The sequence below is a fragment of the Trichosurus vulpecula genome, chromosome 4 (genome assembly GCF_011100635.1).
Source record: "Trichosurus vulpecula isolate mTriVul1 chromosome 4, mTriVul1.pri, whole genome shotgun sequence".
NCBI classification, from domain to species: domain Eukaryota; kingdom Metazoa; phylum Chordata; class Mammalia; order Diprotodontia; family Phalangeridae; genus Trichosurus; species Trichosurus vulpecula.
The window spans coordinates 397,046,287-397,067,103 of NC_050576.1; positions in this window are offsets into that span (position 1 = coordinate 397,046,287).

Here is a 20,817-nt window from a genome sequence, read left to right on the forward strand (position 1 = left end):
TTTAGAACATACAGAAAAATTCAGGTTATAGAGAACTCAAATTCTGTTGAAGGAACTAGGTCCATCAGCAGCTCAACAGCCCCATGTATTAAATGGTAATTGATTATATTTCCAAGTCTTAACTACTCTCTCTCTCTCTCTCTCTCTTTGTTGAGGCCTGTCTACCGATTGAATAGACAGAATTGACTCCACTTTCATTTCCATCAAAGAAGGATACCTTTATGACTGCAACCATCAAGAAAACTCAACTTTCTATGATGAAGGGAAAAATCCTACCAGGTTATTTCCTTACATTAATCACCCAAAGGATACCTATAAGATAACTATGAGCCAAGTGTGCCCTCTTAGAGACCTAGGATTATGTGAGTAATTCCATTACAAATCTCCATAGTCAATGGATCAGAACCTGCACTAACAATTTACTCAGGGATGAATATTTTTGTGGTTCAAAGTAAATTATGTTCATTGAGATCAAGATCACAAATAACTGACATCAGTCCATTTATTGTCTAAAAGTTGCATTTGGGGTAAAAAAAAGTATCGGTCTTTCTTAAATTTGATATGCAGACAAGATGTTCAGTTTCACTTCTAGCCCCAAAGTATGCAGTGAAGCTGGACAGCTGTTAAAACATTTGTCAGTTTTCAGTTAGGTCAGTATTGGCCACCCATAACAGCCTTGGGAGAAGATCACTGTTACCATCAAGAAATTCTAAGTAAGAACAGGATGAAGCTGTGTTTTCATACTTGTTAGGAAGTGTGTGGAGGAGGGGGAGGTGGGAGGTGGAGAGAAGTGAGGAAATTGAGGAGGAAAGCTCTATTTCTTATCATATTCTGCCTTCCCCCCACCCTTCTCACATTCCTTTCTCCTTACCCTCCCACACAATCATTCACTGGCCAATAAAGACACACTCATTCTCAAAACACTTTTCCCAACCCTCAAAGAAATATTCTTCAATACTCTTCCAGAATACTTAGTTCCATATCTATCACTATAATTTAGCCTCTACTTCCAGATGAAGTACATTCTAAGATATGTACAACTGAAAACTCTCAACAAATTCTTAAAATATTTTAAAAGTTCATTACCCTACTCTTCTCTTCCAGTTCATACTTAACCTATGTTAACCCCTTTCTCCCATAGGTGAGCTTCTGCTACAGTCTCCATTTTGTGAAAGGGCACAGGCCAGCCTACTTTAATTATCTTCCTGAATCTTTTCCTAGACTTCCTATATAGTTCAAATCCATGCCCCAACACCTGACTGCAATGGTAATTAAAGTGGGACTTTTTTACTGTTTTCTCTTTTAGAAACCTAAAGTAATCAGGTGCCTTTGATTAAGTCTTGCTAGGTGCTAAGCCCCAGGCCCACACCCTTTTGCTGATTATATGCACACACACACTCAGGGGTTAGCATTTTGCTTTGGGGTTCTCACTCACAGGAAGAGTATCAATGTGATTTGACCAGAAGAGACTCTGGGAAGCTGCTGGAGCCCCCCAGCTTTGGAAAACACAGATGTAGATACTTCTCTGGTAACTATGTATATTGTGATGTGGTTAGAGAGAAATATTCATCCGTTTATATTGTCTGTGTTTGTAACTTCTGTTTGTATTCTCTCCGAAATTCAGGATGCTGGCTTTTCCCCCTAAACTAAGTGAATGTTATATGTATGTTTAATTAAAGTAAGATTGTTTACCCCTTAATGTTGTTTGCCTTGGAAAAGCAGATCAAAGAATCTGTGCTGGCAGCCCTCCTGTGTGCTGGTGTTCTTGGTTTTACACTCCCACAGCAGCTGCTAGCAACATTGTTATTACGTTGACCTTCAATTCTACCTACCCAGCCCACTTTTCAGCTCCCTCTTGTGTGTTGGCTTTCCCCTATCAGAATGTGAGCTCCTTGACAAGCAGAGACTTTTTTGACTGTATTTGTTTCCCCAAGAATTAGTACAATGCCTAGCACATAGAATGTGCTTACTAAATGCTTGCTTCTTTACTCTAATTGCAGTCATATCAAGATTCTCAGTGTGCTCTTATTTGGGAACATCTTTATCTCTCCTCCGTTTGCCTAGTCTGTCCTTTTACTATAGAAATCTTGGAATATAACATTTTAATAAAGCAATTATCAACTTCTACAATACAGTTATTTTGGAACTTTCCTGGGGGTGGGAGGAACACCTGGATATGCCAAGATTTTGTTAAGTAGTTATTATTCACATGCAATAGCCATGTTTTTGTTTTTTAAATAATGTACTCTTTGGTCGCATGTCGCAATTTATTTTTGTATGGCATTTACCGTATGATATATTACACAATTCTAAAAAGACATTAAAATAAAGGGAAAATGATTCATCTTTCAGGTTAGATTCTCACCCTTTAGAAATAGAACTAAGTCTCCCTAGTGCCGAAGAGGAAAAGAAAAGAAAGTAGATATTCAAAAGCAGTACAGTGACAAAGTAGAAGAACTAGGATATTGAGGGATAAATTAAATCAATGAAGACAGTGGAATTTATAATTAAGACAGGGCAAAGGCTATAATCTCTATACACAGGGAAAGAAATGCCATCCCCCAATTCCACCACAACCACCCAGAGATTCTAAATGTCCCTTCTCTCACTGCCTCTTAGTTCCTCAACCTCCCCACAAATGGTCATAGGATCACAAACTTCAATCTGGAAAGGACCTTAGAGGCCATCTAATCTAGCCTCATTTTACATATGAAGAAACTTAAAGAAAGCTTAAGCAAGTTAAGTGATTTGCCCAATATCATAGATAGCAAGCTTCAGAGGTGGGATTTGAAGCCATATCTTCAGACACTAGAACCTGTGCTCTCTTTCTGTAGCAGACTCCCGGTGAGCCTAGGCAACTGTTGCGGATAATCGAGGCAGTACTAGTGCTGGTATGAATATTCCTTGAGACGCTATAATCAGTCCACCACATTATTTAATATCTAGTTCCAGCTAAATTGTTGTCGTCCTATACATGATCTCAAAAAGCAAATGATTTTACTTTCAATTTTATTCTGCCCCTCATTCATAAGCTCATATTTCATGATGGATGGGGCAATATCTATGTCTGTATATTCTATTTTAGGTATAGCTTGAAGGCTCAGTGGATAGAGTGATGTGCCTGGAGTAAGGAAGACCTGAGTTCAAATCCAGCCTCATACCCTCACTAGCTGTGTGACCTTAACTTCTGTTTACCTTCATCCAATGGAGAAGGAAATGGCAAACCACTCCAGGATCTTTGCCAAGAAAACCAAATGAACAGTATGGTTCAGGGGGTCCTGAAGAGGCAGAGACCACTGAACAACAACTTCTATTTTACCACATAAAATTCCATGGTTCTGACCATCATTCATAAGGAAGTTTATATATGATCTGAAGACAGTTTTTGAGAGTTTCTATGGATAGAAAATTAATCATTCTATAGCCAACTTGGTGAAGAACCTCTCTGGATTTAATCTGGTCCTCAACTACAGTCCAGCACTAGGTATGAACTCGATATACATTTCTTAACACAAAAAAGCAAATCCCCTAGCCTAGCATCAGCTGGATTTTTCCCCGCAGTAGAAGTGAGGATTATATACAGATCCATTTAAACTCACTAGGCTGTCTGTCATCCTGGGTTTTAAAATTGAGAAATTAAAAAATATTAGAGGTAGAGCTTTTATAAGATAAAGTGGGTCAGTGGTGGCCTGCGTTGCCCAGGGCCAGTTTCTCTAAGTAGATCCATGTATCTTAGCAGGGAATCACCCAAATTCTTTGATGCCGGAGACTCTGCATTTGAGCCTCCATCAACAGAAACAGCTGTTAAATGAGGATCATGACTGAGGTAAGGAGAAAAGAGGTAAGAAGACAAGAGAGAGGGAAAATTCATTTCATATTTAAGTTTCCAGCAAACTTTAAAGTACCCTCTTGATTATTGGGAAGCAAAAGGCTTGTGGCCTTTGGATTAGTTAACTACATAGTTTTAAATGAAAAAAAAATAACAAAATATATTAGAGGCAGAGAGGATCTCGAATCAATAAACAAATCAGTAAATATTTATTCATTGCCTTATCTGGTAGGCACCAGAGATACAAATATAAAAGTGAGATCTACTCTGCCCTCAAGAAGTTTACATTCTAAATGAAAGACAAAACTGACATAGGAGACTTGTCCAGGAGAGAGAGTTTTGGACTGGGTAGTTACCAAAATGGTAAATGGCAGTAGAAGGCCATGGTCTTCCCAGTATCAGTGGTTCTGTAGTTATTTGAATACTCTTCTCTGAACAAAAGCAAGAGGCAGGGATAGGGGTATGTTACTAGTGGCAGGGCAGATTGCAAGATGCCTGAAGTGAGTAGGCCCTTGTATCCTGATAGTTAGCAAGGTGGTATGATGAATGGCCTACGGCTGGTTAGATAAGGCTTAAAAGTCATATAGCCCAACTCCCTTAATTTATAGTTGTGGAACCTGAGATTTATTGATATTAAATTATTTGTCCAAGGCCACATGGGCATAACTATAAGCTAAATTCAATTATTCTGACTTCAATTCTACTGCATTTTCCACTATTCTACAATAGAATAGTGCATATACGGAGATTTCAGGATTCAGAATCTGTTAGACCACAGATATCTAATCAGATTTTCAGGATCAGGACGACAAAGATATCATGGTCAAGATACAAGTTTGGTGATGATGAAGAAGAAGAAGAAAAAGAAGAAGAAGAAGGAGGAGGAGGAGAAGGAGGAGGAGGAGAAGGAGGAGGAGGAGAAGGAGGAGGAGGAGGAGAACAAGGAGAAGAAGAAGAAGAAGAAGAAGAAGAAGAAGAAGAAGAAGAAGAAGAAGAAGAAGAAGAAGAAGAAGAAGAAGAAGAAGAAGAAGAAGAAGGAGAACAAGAAGAACAAGGAGAACAAGGAGAAGGAGGGAGAGGGGGAGGAGGGGAAAGAGGAGGAGGGAGGAAGAGAGACAGACAGACAGAGACAGAGACAGAAACAGAGAGAGAGAGAGAGAGAGAGAGAGAGAGAGAGAGAGAGAGAGAATGTCCCAAAAGTCTTAGAACAGTTTTAAGCTATTAAGCTACTAAAGCTTAGTGAAGCTTAAAACTCACTAAGACTTTGGGCATGCCCTGGGTAACATTATATATGAAATTTTCTAGATCATCCTACTTCTCTCCTTGTCTTCTGACAATTTATATCCTTTTAATCACTAACCCTGAACTACCTTCCTCCTCTTCATCTACTCTTCCTTCCAGGTTTCTATATGCTGATTAGTGATATCAAAAAGCCACACAGAAGAGTGATGCTCCACATCAGATTTACAAACATACCTTTTATTTTTGTATAGTTATTCTTTTAATGATCTCATAGGGTAAAAGTAACATGCCTAGATAGAGACAGATTTTGTGCTTTCTCTGGACTCAATCTGCCACAACGCTTTGGGAATAAGATTGTATCTTAAATGTCATGTCCCAGGGCACGGGTATCCAGATTAGGGATGCTTGAATTGAGGAGGTTTGGAAAGAGGATAAAAGGAGAAGCCAGAGGAAGAAGAAGATTATATAAGAAAGCCACTGAAGATTTTAATAGGAATTTGGATGATCATAATTTTGCTTTGGGGATATCAATTTAGCAGCTATATGGAAGATGAGTTGGATAGAGAAAATGTTAGAAGCAGAGAGAGCAATTAGATGTTATTTCAATAGTCTAGGGCCCATGGTGATGAGGGACTTAAATAGAATAGAGACTGAATAGAAAGGAGATTGATTCAAGATATATTATGGAGTCAGAACTGACAAGTTTTGGCAGCAAAATAAATAAGTGAGTTGAGAAAGAGAAAAAATTCAGAGACAACTCTAAGGTTGTGGATGTGAAAAGATAATGCTTCCACCAATATTAGTAGGAAAGTTTAAAAGATACATTTGGCGAAAATATGAGTTCCATTTTGGGCATGCTATATTTGAGATATTTATGGGATATACAGGTGGAATGACTAGAAGTAATCTCAAACTGGAGTACAGAAAAAACATTAAGGCTGGTTATATACATCGAGGAGTCATCTTCATGAGATGATAATTGAACCCTGGTGAGATCACCAAAAAAGGAGTATTGAGATAAGAGAAGAGGTTCAGGACAGAGAGAGTGTTGGAGAATGCCCAGATTTAGTGTCAGGATGAGTAGACTATATCACTTTAAGATATACCCAGTTTTTTTTTTTTCTCAAAACCACCTAAAATCTTATCTTTCCTCTCCCCTTCATGGCCAAACTCCTATCAAAAAAATCTATACTTGCTTTCTCAACACTCTTATCATTAATTCGCCCTCAACAGTTTATAATCTAACTTCTAGTCCTACCACTTCCACCAAAATTTTTTGATTCACAATCAATTATTCTTATTACTAAAATCAAAAACCTTTTTTTCCCCAGAGCTGGGGGTAGAAGGAGGTGGCACTACTATACTGGATATATCTACCTGAAAGACATGATTTAAAAAAAGAGAGCCTAGATATCATATTTCAAGAAATTATCAAAGAAAACCACTCCGATATCTTAGATGCAGAGGGAAAATATAATTTTAAAGAATCCACCAATCATTTCCTGAAAGAGATCCCAAAATGAAAACTACCAGGAATATTACAGCCAAATTCCAGAGATCTCAAGTCAAGAAGAAAATATTGCAATTAATCAGAAAGAAACAATTCAAATATCATGACATATCAATGTCAGAATTACACAAGATTTAGTAGCTGTCATGATTAAGAAGTGAAAGGCTTGGAATATGATATTCCAGAAGGCAAAGGAACTCAAATTACAACTAAGCATAATCTACTCAGCAAAACTGAGTATAATCCTTCGGTGGGGGGGGGGGGGGAACGATATTTTACAAAATAGATGCCTTTCAAGCATTCCAGATAAAAACACCAGAGGTGAATAGAAAATTTTACATTCAAACATAAGACCCAAGAAAAACATAAAAAGGTGAACATGAAAGAGTTTAAAGGACTCAGTAAATTAGACCACTTACATTTCTATATGGGGAAATACTATGTGTAACTGTATACTATATGGAAGGCATAAAGGAATATGCATGTAACTATATACATATAATATCTTGAATATACATGTAACTCCAAAGAACTTTATCATTATTAGAGCAATTAGGAGTCTACATAGACAAGAGAGCATTTGGGGAATGGTTGAACAAGTTGTGGCATATGATTTTGATGGAATATTATTGTGATATAGGAAATGACAAAGGGGATGGTTTCAGGAAAAACAAAAGACATGGCAAGACCTATATGAACTGATACAAAGCACAGTGAGAAGAGCAGGATACCATTGTGAACAATACTATCAATTTTGTAATGATAATCAATTGTGAAAGACCTGGCAACTCTGATCAATACAATGATACAAGACAATTCTAAAGGACTCGTGACGAAAAATGCTATCCACTTCAAAAGAGAACTGATAAACTTTGAATGCAGATTGAAGCATATTCTTTTTTGCTTTTTTGTGATATAATGTATCAGTTAGACAAGATTCATGACCTCAAGGATGACCATGAACATGCCTGAATGGTTTGGAATCGCAAAGTATGGAAAACTCTCTATGTAGAAGGTAGAGGAAGTGTAACATTTATTTAGACACCAGAGTATCAAATTCCAAGACCAATAACCCCAATTTGATATAGCAGTGAAGATATTCCAAAATCAGTAAGCCCACCTCAATGTAGCAACAAAGAAATTATAACACAGTATTATAGCAAGGAACCTGTAACATTCCCCCCTACTAGGGCCTTCCTGTGAACAATCACTCATAAATCCTAACTGTCTGCTTGTCTCTGTTCTCTCCCTGCTAGGTTCTCTGGTCTCCAAAGTTCCCTGGTTTCCACTCTCCCCTCAGCACTCTCTTCTGCAGCTCTGTTGACTCAGAGTTCTGACTTCTCTTCTTACTTCTGAATTCTTTTTCTCAACTCTGTTTTTCAGTTCTGCTGCTCTCAGTTCTGGGCTCTCTTTATATATAATCCTAGCTGGCGTCTTATTGGCTAGAACTCAGTACATATACAATCGGCTCTGGTCTTAGCACCTCTCCTTAGGGCCCTGAGGGATTCACACCTCTGGTGACCTACTTAGCAAAAGGGTGTGGGCCTGGGGCTTTGTATCTAGTAAGTAAAAGGTGTAAGTAAAGCCCTATTGAATGGGCTGTGAAGATCTTTAATCACATTAACAATTACACATAGTTAATATGGAAATGTTTCACATGATCTCATATATAATTGATATCATTTTGATTCTTAGTGGGTGGGAAGGTTTGGGAGAGAGGGAGAAATTTGAACTCAAAATTTAAAAGAAAAGAATATGAAAATAAATGAATAATAAATTTATTTAAAAAGAAAGAAAGAGAGGGAGGGAGGGAGGAAAAACGTTGCTGCCCTTGAAGAGCTTATACACTATTGGATTTTTTTTTCAGCCACACTAGACTACTTGCACTACTTGTCATTCTATGATCATATTCCACCATTTTGCCTCCATGTCTTTCTACAATACTCTTCCACTTGCCTAGAATCATCTATTTCTACCTCTTGAAATCTTTCCCTTCTCTCAAGGTCCCAATCAGCTTTACCTTCTCTGTGAATCCTTCTATAGTTCCTTCTTGGTATGAATGATGTTTTTTTTTCCACATCTCAATGTCTGGACATCCTCTTGGCACATTTCATGTTATAAAATGTAATACGTTGTTCATTTGTTTCAATTATGTCTGATTCTTCACGACCACATTTGGGTCTTTCTTGGCAAAGATACTGGAGTGGTTTGCCATTTCCTTCTCAGCTCATTTTATAGATCAGGAAGTGAGTTAAACAGGGTTAAGTGGCTTGCCCAGGGCCACTTAGCTAGTAAGTGTCTGAGGTCACATTTGAACTCAGGATGACTGATCTTCCAAACTCCAGACCTGGCACTCTATCCACTGTGCCATTTAGCTACCTAAAATGTAGTATAGCTATTAATACATTTCTTTTAAACTCCTTGAGATTGGAGGTGTCTTAATCTATCTTTATCTTCAGCAGTTTGCATAGTGGATTTCATACAATACGTATCTTTTTTTTTCAATTTAATTGGGTGATGAATAACTGTAAATCTTTCAGAAAACGGTCTAGAGTAGAAGGAATTAGCACAAACAGATAGAAACAAGTAACAATAAGGTATCAGTTGGAGAACACAGGTGGCATCAGAAGCAGTTTTTCTTTCACTATTTCTTGGGCAGAAACCACCCGTCTTTAGTGCTGGTTTTGCAACCTGTTCAGTATGGGTGGATGAAGGTTGACCGGTATGTGGTAACAACTTGAAGGAGACTCAGATCCACAGCTATCAGTTACTTCTGCCTACAATAGAAGTTGAGAACTGAGGAATTATAACATTTTTTCTTTTTATTACCAACATCACTCCTCTGAAAGAGAGCTACCCCTGGGTGGGTATTCAACTTGTGACTACACATGAAGTCTTAGGCATGAGATAAAAGGGCGAATCTCAGCTAAATTGAATCTAATCACCTTGACTATATTATGAGACCATGTCCAACATTCTTTGTGTGTGTGTGTTTTGTATTTTCATTATAAGTAATCAGTGTTTTCCTGATCTTTTATATAATGTACATTAGTGTCAAAGACCAAAGGACTTTTTGGCCAGTGCAGAGTCCCACCTTTCATCAGTAAGCACTATTTGCCTTTCATGGACAACATTGAGCTTTGTAAGCAATGAAATCCAAGACTTACAACGTAAAACTCAATTTTCTTGATTTAAAATGAAATGAAACACATTGGAAGTTGGAAAGCTGAATGATAGCATTGCTAAGTTAATATTGTAATATATTATTATTGAGCCTTCATTAAAAACCCAATGTGATAAGACAAAAAACAAATTCCACCATGTGTGAGTGCTTTCTTGAGTCATTCCTCTTAATCTCCAAATGCCTTTTTCCCTGTGAACTGATAATAGCTTTGCTCTAGAGGGATCATTGTTCCAGGCTAGATGGAAGCTATTTCAGACAGAGAAAAGGATATGATTATTGGAGATCACTAAGTGCAATGGAGGTATTCTCAGAATCATTCAGGCATGGCAACCTATTTGCCATGGCAAGGTGGATGAGTTGTTGCTCCAGTTGCAGCAGGTTTCCTACTCATTGAGGTAGAATGTTAAATATTTTTCAGATCAAATTTCACTGCCTTTGGGGATGGCATGATTTATGTGGCAGCCCTAAAAAAGCACCTGAAATGCCATTGACTGAAAACTGAAGCACGGTTAGTTGGATGAATGAAGCCCTTCACTGGTGAGTCCCCATCAATGTCTCAATGTCAGCCATTCACTTACACACTGTGAACTGAATTACACTTTGATTTATGCTTTCCTTAAGTACAAAAAAAAATTTTTCCAAGATAAAACTATGTTTTATAAACTCTACTTTAAATCCAGGCAGGTTTTAGCAAGCACATAAAAGAGAAAAGAATGAAATAAGCTGGTCTAATCATTCTCCCTGCCTCCCTGCCCCCCAAAAAAAGAGAAAGAAAGAAAAGATAAAGTAAAGAAAGTTCAACTAATATTTCAAAAGGTTTAACATATAGATTCCAAATTTAGAGTACTCCATTGTACATACATTGACACTTTGGGGAGATAGGGAACTAGGCCTGTGATTTCATTGGTATGAGGAACTCCCAGATATTTAGGAAGCTAGGTCATGATGCAAAGTACTAGGTCTGAAGTCAGGAAGACCTGAGTTCAAATTCGGCTGAAGACACTTACTAGTTGTGTTTCTTTGGGCAAGTTACTAAACATGTTTGCTTCAATTTTCTCAATTGTAAAATTGGTAAAACAATAGCATCTACCTCCCAGGGTTACTGTGAGGATCAAATGATATAATATTTGTAAATAATTTAGCCAGTGCCTGGAATGTAGTAGGAGAAATTAAAATACTAACTAGCTTTTGTTTAGAAAGTTGCCGAGAGCACTGAGAGTGACTTGCCCAAATTCATACACCCAGCATGTGTCAGAGGCTTGACTTGAACCCAGGAATCCTGGGTCTGAACCCAATTCTCTATGTTATTTCATGCTTACTCTGATGCCTTTCTTAGTAAACTGTATTCTCTCTCTCTCTCTCTCCCCCCTCTTGGGGGTCCAGTGACTTCTGTGAATTTGTGTAAGTTACTTGACTTTGGTTTCTGAAGTATTATATAAATGTATCTTTACTGTAATAAGAGGCAGTGTACCATAGTGAATGGACAGCTTCCACTGGCACCAGAAAGACATGAGTTCAATGCCATCTCTGACATACTGGCTGTGTGACTTCGGGCAAGTCATTTAACCTCTCAGTGTTCAAGACACCCCTATAAGAATACAAATTTCAGAGAACACGCAAGTCTCTGCTAGCAGAGACAATTTCCTTATATGGGAGTTCTTTACACTATTGAAATCATGGATCCAACCTCTATCCTTATTATTGTAATAGTTCTCTAAGAGAATCAACACCACATAGCTATGACTTAATATCTTCCTAGGTTCCTAGGTGTAATTTTGTGTCAGAGATATGCTTACGCTACTCACCACTGTAGCTTCTGAGCCCTCACTGGTGATTCTCTTTTATACAGAATGAGGCATCATGACACTACTAAATCTCAAACATAAAACAATGATAAAGTAAAAGGAAGAATAATCATAACACCATTTACTCAAAATAATATAAATGCTGCAATGATAAAATCTCAGTGTACTTAGCTCACACTCTTCTACCAAAGCATGCAGTGTTCATTGAGAAGAGTGGATACACTTTAATAGGAACCTGGCAAAGAGAAAAAAGTAGAAAAATCATTGTGCTTGTGACAATTTACTACTGAACTGTAGGCCTTGAAGTTCTTGATTGCTCCAGAAAATTTTATACCACATGAGGCCACTCCCTTTAAGCTGCTCTCCTTCTGTTTCTTGTGATCTCTTTATGGGCAAATCCACAATTTTTCTGTTCTCACAATGACAAAATAACAGAAAGCTCTTTTGATACACTGTCATCTTTTCCAGGGAACTGAGAAAGTGTCAAGCTATTGTATTAGCAAGTTTTTTCAAGCTAGAGAACTGCACAACTCCTTTGGTTATCTCTATGGGCAATGCAGACAAGCCCAACCAGATCATGGAACAATCAGTTTCTGCTTTATCTAGTTTCCTCTCTCCCTCTTATCACAATGAAGCAGAGCTTGCAGAAAAATTCCTCAGCTTGATTCTTTCAGTAATGTACTATCCCAGCTATCGTCTCATTCAATATGATTCTACCTTATCCAATCAACTTTGAAACCTTAGCTTCCCAGCTACTATTCTAGGCTTTTATTTAACCAATCAACAAAGCAATGTCTCTATTCCAATCAAAAGATTTCAAGCACAGCAGTTGAAGCTTTTCTGTCAGCTGACTCTCCTGATGACTTCTTAAATGCTTATTTCCTTTACAACTGTTTATTTTTACTATTTCATATGTGTCACCTGTTGGTCAGTGACTTTTCCTTCCCTCAAGAAAAACCACAATAAATCTCCCTTTATGTCTGGTATGAAATGAACAATTCTCATTGAATCTTCCCATAATCTCCAGGCAAGCATTGGACTCACCACTTCCAAACCCTAAAAATAGTCATATGCAAATGAGATAAAGAACCATAATGCTTTGCAGCCTCAATCATTTCTCTCTCTTCAAACAGGTCCTCTCACTACATTTCTGTTTTAATAACCCAGCTAGCAGCTTCGGTGGGGGCGTAAGATCCCTCCCCACAGCTGGCACCCAGGGGGCTGCTGGGACCCAGGAGGCTGCTGGGACCCAGGAGGCTGCCGGGAAAGCACAGGTTCTTTTTATCTGCTTAAACAAGGAAAGCACGGTGAAGGGGTTGACCAGCTTACTTTAATCCAGCATTCACTTAGCATACAGACAACATTCATTTAGTTCAGGGGAAAATGCCAGCATTCAGTTAGCATTCAGTTAGTTTAGGGGAGCATACAGACAAGCATCAAGAGACAGACCAAATACAGATTCATTGACTTACTTCAGGGGAAAAAACCAGCACTCTGAGGTTCAAAACATTCATTTAGTTCGGGGGAAAAACAAACCAGCACCCCGAACCTCAAAACCAAAATACAAACAAATTACAAATATCAACAGACAGACCCAATACAATTTAGAGTTACCAACATCTGGGCTCAGCCCGAGAGCAAGGGCTGGCCCAGAGTCACGCTTGCTTGCCGCCGCTTCCCACACCAACCGGAAGAGGAAAGAGAGATCTTCAAGCTGTCCTCTCCCCTCTTATAGGGTTTTTGACATCATCAAGTGCTGCCTGAATGACCAGGGCCGATTGGTTCTTGAGTTGGCCCCTCCCCCTAGCGTAGACGTTAACACCTCCCCTCAGCCAGCCCCATGACTCATCACACAGGAAGTTGTCTGCTTCCTGGCATGCTCTTTGGGCTTCCTGCCCCAGAAGAGCAAGCCACAGTGTCCAGAGGCTCAATGAGGTAAGCTGAGTCATTCAAAGAAAACAAAGGCCATTCTGGTTACAATTTCCTAGCAATATTCTATTCAGTGTTCTTATTTTATATGGGGCTCTCTCCTTCATTTTTCTCAAAGAAAGTGGGTTCCTTCACAAATATATATATTATCAGCATTTCATGCAAAAAGCTGTTTCCCCAGCCTCTTTGTGCAACCAAACTATTCATATAAAATCATGTTCAGTAATCATGGCAACTCTTTGTATGTCATTTTGAGGTTTACAATGTACTTTGCACATTTTATCTCATCCAATGTACACAACAACCCTAGGAGATCAGGGGTACTATTATCGGCATTTTAGAGAAAGAGTCACATAACTAGTAAGTGACTGAAGCAGGATTACAAATCAGTTATTTTTGACTCTATCCTCAGAAACAAAATAGCAGCAGGAAAAAGGAGGGTCACTTGAAACAGACATAATCCTGTGCCTAAGGTCAATGCTTTTACCAGTAGGGAAGGGCAAGCAGATAACACAATTCCATTATCATAAACTCCTCTCTTGCTTCACTTTCACATTAACCCTAAATCATAATCTCTTACCCCATAATGCAGAAATTTGATCTCTCTTCTCTCAATCTCTCTCTCTCTCTCTCTCTGTCTCTCTCTCTCTCTCTCTCTCTCTCCCTTTCTCTCTCTCTCTCTCTGTCTCGCTCTCTCTCTCCCTCTCACTCTCCCTCGCTCCCTCTCCATCCCCAACTCAAATGTAGAGCTTGTCCTTCTATGTATTTATTTGGGATAGACAGCAAACATTAAGAATGAGTGAAGACCTCAGTTAAAATAAGAAAAGTGGGTTGGATTACCTTCATGAAATAGCAAAATTCCTTTAATGACCAAATTTCAGGAGTAAAGGCCCATGTTTTAATATCAATATTCTATGAGTATTAAAATAGAGCTATGAGGGGCAAAGCCAATATGGCAGAGAAAAGCTAGGAATTTGCCTGAAGTCTACCCAGCTTCCCTCAGAAACAGTGTTAAATCAAGACTAAATGGATTCTGGAGCAACAGAACCCACAAAAAGATGGAATTAAATAATTTTTCAGCTTAAGATAACTTGGGTAAACAGGGAATGCAGCCCAGTGCAGGCAGTGTCTGGAAAAGCCAATAGAAGGATCTTAGCCACAGCAAAGATCAGCAACTGAAGCCCCTTGGTCCTGGCTTAGCAGGCCAGCTGTGAGGTCTTTAGCCTCAGCACAGAAGGAAAATTGCAAGCCTTGGTATCCCAGCACAACAGATGCAACAAGGCCAGGCCACCACAAGGCCAGGCCACCCTCAGCCCAGTGTGCAAGCCACAAGTGCCTGAGGCCCCAGAATGGAAAACCAGTGACCAGGCCCCTGGTGTATAGCATATGAGATTTGAGGTAGTACCCTAGGAGAAGAGCTCAACTTTAAAAGTTACAAAATAGTCTGAAAAATGAGTAAGAGACAGAAAAGACCTCTGAACATAGAAATCTACAATTGCAACAAGGAAGATCAAAACACAAACTCAGAAGAGGGCAACAACGTCAAAGCTAATAAGTGTGTGAGACATTGAGAATCAGTCAAACAAAATCAAAAGAATAAAAAAAAGAGAAGAAAATGTGAAATACCTCATCGGAAAAACAAATGATCTAGAAAACAGATCCAGGAGAGATAATTCAAGAATCATTAGACTACCTGAAGGTCATGATCAAATAAAGAGCCTGGACAGCATCTCTCAAACAACTATCGGCCAAAAGGGAGGCTGGAAGGCAGGGACGTGTGTAAGCTCTCCCCCAAATCCCTCCAAACACATGTAAAAAATGGCACTGAACAAATTCTAGAGCTGCGGAACCCACAAAATAGCAGAGGGAAACAGGTCTCCAGCCCAGGAGTGCCTGGATGGTCACAGGGAAAGGTCTATAGCGTGGTGCTGAGAGGAGAGGGCAGTCCGACGTGGGCTGCGCTGAGACAGACCAGACCCAGAATCAGCCAGCCGGAGCAGGTCTTGGGGCCATGAAACAGTGAGCTGTGGCAGTTACCAGACTTCTCAACCCACAAACGCCAAAGAGCAGGTTAGAGGGAAACTGCGGAATCGAGTTCAGAGTGGTCTGATCAACAGTTCTGGAGGTGGCGGAGGTGGTAACAACAGCAGGAAACTCCTGAGGCTGCTTCCAGAGCTACAGCATCAGCTGCTTCCCAGTCCCTGGCTCACAAGGTAGGAGGATTCTAGCAGCAGATCAGAGTGGGAGTGCAAGGAGTGCTTTGTGGGTACAAAGGCAGATTCTCTTGCTGTGGCCTGCTTGGATCTGTAATGTGGTCCTAGTTGGCAGTTCTTGGGGGAGGAGGAGTGCTGCTGTGATAGTCTGGGATGATGGTGGAGTAGAAGTAGCTCTGAAAACAGCAGTGCTTGGACCCTAAAGCTTGGGACAAAGTACTCTCTACTCTACAAGCAGTCATGTCCTGACAAAAAGCTCAAGGGTCAAGTAGTTGGCTGGGAACATGAACAGGCAGCGAAAATGAACTCAGACTCAAATGCAGACCCAAACTAAAACTCTAGATTACATTTTTGGTGACAAAGAAGATCTAAACATACAGCCAGAAGCAGTCAACAAAGTCAAACAGCCTACATCAAAAGCCTCCAAGAAAAGTGTGAATTGGTCTCAGGATATGGAAGAACTCTAAAAGGATTTGGAAAAGCAAGTAAGAGAAGTAGAGGAAAAATTGTGATGAGAAATGAGAGTGATGCAAGAAAACCATGAAAAACAAGTCAAGGATATGCTAAAGGAGACCCAAAAAATACTGAAAAAATAACACCTTAAAGAACAGACTAACCCAAATGTCAAAAGAGTTTTGAAAAGCCAATGAGGAGAAGAATGCCTTGAAAGGCAGAATTAGCCAAATGGGAAAGAAGTTCCAAAAGGCCACTGAAGAAAATACCACCTTAAAAATCAGATTGGAGCAAGTGGAAGCTAGTGACTTTATGAGAAATCAAGAAATTATAAAACAGAACCAAAAGAATGAAAAAATGGAAGAGAATATGAAATATCGTTTTGAAAAACAACTGACCTGGAAAATAGATCCAGGAGAGATAACTTAAGAATTATTGGACTACCTGAAAGCCATGATCAAAAAAAGAGGCTAGACATCATCTTATCAAGGAAAACTTCCCTGATGTTCTAGAGCCAGAGGGTAAAATAGAAATTGAAAGAATCCACTGATCACCTCTTGAAAAAGACCCAATTCCAGAGTTCCCAGGTCAAGGAGAAAATACTGCAAGCAGCCAGAAAGAAACAATTTGAATAATGTGGAAACACAATCAGGGTAACATAAGATCTAGCAGCTTCTACATTAAGGGATTGAAGTATTTGGAATATGATGTTCCAGAAGTCAAAGGAGCTAAAATTAAAACAAAGAATCACCTACCCAGCAAAAATGAGTATAACATTCCAGGAAAAAATATGGATTTTCAATAAAATAGAGGACTTCTAAGCATTCTTGAAAAGGAAAAGACCAAAGCTGAATGCAAAATTTGACTTTCCAATACAAGAATCAAGAGAAGCATGAAAAGGTAAACAGGAAAGAAAAATCATAAGGAACTTACTAAAGTTGAACTATTTTGTCTACATTCCTACATGGAAAGATGATATTTGTAACTCATGAAACTTTATAGGTATAAGGGTAGTTGAAGGGAATATACATATATATTCATTATATACATACATATATATATATATATATATACACACACATATATATACATATATATGTATATAGACAAAGGGCACAGAGTGAGTGGAGAATGAAGGGATGATACCTAAAAATAAATAAATAAATACAATTAAGGAGTGAGAGAAATAGGCTGGGAGAAGGAGAAAGGGAGAGATAGAGTGGGGTAAATTATATCACATAAAAGTGGCAAGAAAAGGCAGTTCTATTGGAACAGAAGACAGGGCAGGTGAAAGGGAATGAATGAATCTTGTTCTCATCAGACTTGACTTAAGGAGTGAATAACATACACACTTAATTGGGTATCTTACCCTACAGGAAAGTAGGAGGGAAGTGGATAAAAGGGAGGGGATAATAGAAGGGAGGGAAGAGCAGGGAAGGAGATAATCAAAAGCAAACACTTTTGAAAAGGACTAGGGCCAAGGGAATAAAACTGAACAAAGGGGGACAGGATAAGATGGAGGGAAATATAGTTAGTCCTTCACAATATGACTGTTATGGAAGTGTTTTGCATAATGATACATGCGTGGCCTATGTTGAATTGCTTGCCTTCTCAAGGAGGGTGGGTGGGGAGGGAAGAAGAGAAAAAAATTGGAACTCAAAGTTCTAAAACCAAATGCTCAAAAAAAGTTTTGGTTTTTTTTACATGCAACTGGGAAATAAGATATACAACCAATGGGGTATAGAAGTCTATCTTGCCCTACAAGAAAGTAAGGGAAAAGGGGATAAGGTGCGGGGGGCGAGTGGGGTGACAGAAGGGAGGGTAGACTGGGGAAAAGGGCAATCAGAATATACACCATCTTGGGGTGGGGGAGGGTAGAAATGGGGAGAAAATTTGTAACTCAAAATCTTGTGGAAATCAATGTTGAAAACTAAAAAAATATTAAACAAAGAATGAGGAAAATGAAAAAAAGAGGTTAGACATCATCTTTCAAGAAATTATCAAGGAAAACTGCCCTGATGTTCTAGAACCAGAAGGTAAAATAGAAATTGAAAGAATCACCTCCTGAAAGAGATCCCAAAAGGAAAACTCCTAGGAATATTATAGCCAAATTCCAGAATTCCCAGGTCAAGGAGAAAATATTACAAGTGGCCAGAAAGAAGCAATTCAAGTATTGTGGAAACACAATAAGTATAATGCAAGACCCAGCAGCTTCTACACTAAGGAATCAAAGGGCTTGGAATAAGATATTCCAGAAGTCGAAAGAGATAGAATTAAAACCAAGAATCACCTACCCAGCAAAACTGAGTGTAATATCTCAGGGGGAAATATGGAATTTCCATGAAATAGAGGACTTCCAAGCATTCTTATTGAAAAGACCAGAGCTGAATAGAAAATTTGACTTTCGAATACAAGAATCAAAAGAAACATGGAAAGGTAAACAGGAAAAAGAAGCCATAAAGAACTTATTAAAGTTGAACTGTTTATATTCTTATATTGAAAGGTGATATGTGTAACTCAAGAGACCTTTCTCAGTATTGGGGTAGTTAGAGGGAAAAATATATATATATATATATGTGTGTGTGTGTGTGTGTGTGTGTGTGTGTATACATATGCACATATATATACACACATACACATATGTGTGTATGTATGTATGTATGTGCATATATGTGCGTGTGTGTGTGTGTGTGTGTGTGTGTGTGTGTGGAACAGGGTGAGCTGAATATGAAGGGATGATACCTAAAAAATGAAATTAAGTGTTTAGAGGAATGTACTGGGAGAAAGAGAAAGGGAGAAGTAGAATGTACTAAATTATCTCACATATAAGAGGCAAGAAAGAGCTTTTACAAAGGAGGGATAGAGGAGGGAGGTGAGAGGGAGTAAGTGAGCCTTACTCTCATCAGATTTCGATTACAGAGGCAATAACATACACACTCAATTGGGTATGGAAATCTATCTTACCTTGCAGGAAAATAGGGGGGAAGGGGATAAGAGAGGGGAGATAATAGAAGAGATGGCAGATTGGGGGAAGGGGCAATCAGAAGCAAACACTATTGTGGAGGGACAGGTAAAAGGAGAGAATAGACTAAATGGAGGGCAGAACAGGTCAGAGGGTAATATAGTTAATCTTTCACAACATGACTTGTTTGGAAGTGTATTGCATGAGTACTTATGTATGGCTTATATCAAATTGTGTGCTTTCTCAATGAGGGTGGGTAGGGAGCGAGGAAAGGAGAAAATGTGGAACTCAAGGCTTTAAAAATGAATCTTAAAAATTGTTTTTACATGCAACTGGAAGATAACATATCCAGGCAATGCGGTATAGAAATCTATCTTGCTCTACAGGAAAATAGAAGGGAAGGGGATAAGAAAAGGGCATGGGGGTAATAGAAGGGAGGACAGATTGGAGGAAGGGGTAATAAAAATGTGCACTGTCCTGGGGTGGGAGGAGGGGAGAGATGAAGAGAAAATTTGGAAGTCAGAATCTTGTGGAAGTAAGTGTTGAAAATTGAATTTAAATAAATTTATATAAAAAAGAAAAAAAATTAAATGCAAAAAAAACCAAAGAAGTTCAACAAGCCATCAAGGAACACTCAAAGAAAAACTTCCAGGGCATGATGTATTTAAAAGTGCATTCTATCAAATATTTAAAGAACAATTAATTTCAATACTATTTAAACTATTTGGGAAAATAGGCAAAGAAAAAGTCCTATCAAATTCTTTTAAATATGATGCTGATACACTAAGCCAAAAAGAGCCAAAACAGAGAAAGAAAATTATAGACCAACTTCCCTAATGAATACTGATGCACAAATTTTTAAATAAAATATTAGCAAAGAGATTATAGCAATTCACCACCAGGACAATACACTATGACTAGGTGGGACTTATACCAGGAATGTAGGACTGGTTCAATATTAGGAAAACTATCAGCATCATGGACCATACCAACAACAAATCTAGCAGAAATTATATGAATATCTCAATAGATGCAGAAAAAGCTTTTGACAAATGCAGCCCCCATTGCTATTAAAAATACTAGACAGCATAGGAATAAATGGAGTTTTCCTAAAAATAATAAGAAGTATTTATCTAAAATCATCAGGAAGCATTATATGTGAAGAGGATAAGCTAGAAACATTCCCAATAAGATCAGGGGTGAAACAAAGATGCCCATTATCACCACTATTATTCAATATTGTGCTAGAAATTGTTAGCATTAGCAATAAGAGAAGAAAAAGAAATTGAAGGAATTAGAATTGGGGGTAAGGAAACAAAACTGTCACGAATTGCTTCGAGAATATTAGAAAATCAACTAAAAACTACATTAAGCAATCAAAAACTTAAGCAAAGTTGCAGAATATAAAATAAAACCATATAAATCATCAACATTGCTATATATTACCAACAAACCCCAGCAGCAAGAGATAAAAAAGAGATATTCCACTTAAAGTAACTGTATTTAGGAGTCTACTCATCAAAACAAATCTAGGAACTATATGAACACAATTACAAAACACTTCATGCAAATAAAGTCAGATCTGAACAAATGGAGAAATATCAATTGCTCATGGGTAGGCTAAACTAATATAATAAAAATGCTACTTCTACCCGAATTAATTTACTTATTCAGTGCCATACCAATCAAA